Source organism: Lycium ferocissimum, chromosome 8 (genome assembly GCF_029784015.1).
Source record: "Lycium ferocissimum isolate CSIRO_LF1 chromosome 8, AGI_CSIRO_Lferr_CH_V1, whole genome shotgun sequence".
NCBI lineage: Eukaryota > Viridiplantae > Streptophyta > Magnoliopsida > Solanales > Solanaceae > Lycium > Lycium ferocissimum.
This window is the reverse complement of record NC_081349.1, coordinates 19,892,745-19,895,488: the sequence shown is the minus strand read 5'-3', so window position 1 is coordinate 19,895,488 and position 2,744 is coordinate 19,892,745.

Below are 2,744 nucleotides of genomic sequence, written 5' to 3'. Positions count from 1 at the left end.
AAAAATGGGAAACCCACAAAAACCCCGACAAACCCAACCTAATTAACCACCTCCACTTCATGCCCGAAGGCCATATGCTATCTCCGTCACTTTCTACAACTACATACGATTCTCTAATCGAGTCTAACTAAAGTAGACCGTAACCTACCTCAATGTAAAGTCACGAACAATCAAACTAATGCCTTCCTTCGCGTAGCCTCTAAACGATCAAAATCAGTTAAAACCGGAATTAATCACGTGTCGTACACCAAAACCTCTTGAGAAAATTTTCGTTTATTTTTTTCAAGAGTCAAAGCTCATTTCCCTAATATTTTTATCCCCAAACCACTACAACGTGGTTTCATTTGCATGGAAGGGGTGCCCACTTCTTTACCACCATAACCTCCCTATTTCACTTATTCAATTAACCACTTTGTTTTATTTAAAAATTATCCACTCCTAAATACTATATTTAAACTTATACCTTATATGTGTGAAACTTATATTCTTATAAATAAACTATTCACACATATTAAATAAATATATTTCAAAAAGTACCCGCCAATTAAATCACCGGCCACCAAATACCCCAAGTCAAGAATATCATTTAAAGCTACGGAAAGGGTTTTAAATGAAAAAGAGTCCAAAAATGCGAAACGACCAAACGGGTCGTTACATACGCCTAGTGGATCCATGAGACTTACGCACCGTACTGCGTAAAACGCCTCGCCTCACTCCCCCGCCTCTTAAAACACTGTTGTCCACTTAGCATATCAAGAAAGATTTGACCTTATTTTTCTAGATTTGCTCCTATTAAGTGCCATGTGATCAAATCCAAATACCGATTTAATTAGGGGCAGTTTAGTCAAATTAAGTTTTTTTTTTCTTTTAGGAGTTAGTATTTTTCATAAGGAGGTATGCAAATGGCTAAGTGGACACTCTTTTCTTATCTGGAGGAGTAACTAAATATCACGCTATCTTACTGTTATATCCGGCATTTTTGCGTATTCGAAAATTTGGAAGTAACCTTGACTTAAAAGGAATAAGGTTATGTTTGGATTTTTCTTAATATGTGTATGCTCGGTAAGCGGAAGTATGGATGGAGAGATATCGAGCAAGGCTAAGGGTAAAATTAAAATTTTGGAAATTTATTTCATGAATTATACAAGGTAGCCAAATTATTGGGCCAAAAAAAAAAAAAGAGAAAATTGGAGCCCAAATCAAGGGTGGTCGTCATGGCCCAACAAGAGGACCTAAGTCCATGGCAATTCATCCATGTGATGAATTAGTAATTAAAAGGGCCACTTAATTATCAGTTCCCTTTAGGTTTCAAGAGAAATAAGAGAAGAAAAACAAAAAAAAAAAAAAAGAAGGAGAAAGACTCCCCCATTCGGGCCAAGCCAAGAGAATTTCACCCTCCAAATCTTGTTCCAAAAATTGTTCTTGTGATAATCCTACTAAATTGAGGGTCCTCTACAACTTGGTATAATTGTTTTGGAAAGAAGAGCACTTGTTTCTTCAAGTTGACAACTTGGTTAAGTGAAGAACTTAGTGAAGAAAGGTAAGATTTAAACTCTTTTGTATGTTATGAAGGCTTTGTCTATGTTGTAGTGTGTGGAAAAGAATGAAAATCATGAAAATAGGGGGCATATGCATGGCCGAACGTACGTGCATGTATATGGTGAATGAACAAATTTTATTCGATGTTGATTATGTTGTTATGGCTTTGGAAGTAAATGAAAGGTGTGGGAATTTTGTGTGTTGCAAAGAGTGTGTGCGTGTGTGGTCGTATGCAACAAGTCGGGGAGGGCATGAATTTATTTTATTTAGTATGGTAATTGTGTTGATGTAGTTTTGGTGTCGTAAGTGGAAGAATATGAAGCCAAAACTTGCATGAAAAACCATTGTTAAGTGTTGTAGGAAGTTTGGTAATGTTATGGAAGATTTATGTAATTATAGAAATGGAATTGTAAGATGCAAATCATGGTTGTTGTTAATGAAATTGGAAGACGAAATGTGTTGTGAAAGTTTACGTCGAAAGTTGGAAGTTTTGGATGAATTATGGAATCGTGGAAATACTTGAATTCGTGAATATTGTCTCTAAAGTCATTGAAATATGTTCGAATAACCTTGAATTAGCAAATGAATGGGTGAGAATAATGATATTAGTCGGGATATTGTAAAGTTGGAATGAAATTCGTTGGCTCTATGTAGTAAAAGAAGCCTATTTATATTATAGTGTGTTTTGTGACGATTATTGATATTCTTGGTATTGTTGTATTGTGGTTGTTGATACTTGGGCCGAGACGATTCTCGGGATGTTGAATTTATAGGAAATGCCGCCGAAATTTCCCTAGACAAGCACGAATTAAAGTTGAGTTCATAAAAGCTTAAAACTCACATTTGGTAACAATGACCATTACTTGTAGATTTTTCGACGAAACTAAATCGAAATTGGACGAGCGTAAAGCATAACCAACGTATGTAAAGTCTTGCCTTTTTGTTCTTTGGCATGTTCTAAGTGTAACAGTTTGAATGCGAGCCTCGAACGTTAACTCGCTTCTCACAATCCGAGATTGAAATTGGCTCTAAATCATTCAAAGAAGATTGAATTGTTTCCTTTACCTTTTGCTCCGCAAAATCAACTATATGTACGCAACTTCCATAAATGGAGTCGTGAACACCCTAAGATGATTATGGACGACTCCCTAAGGTTTATTATCCATAATTTACGTGACTCCACCATGGCTGGGTCCGAGGTGGGC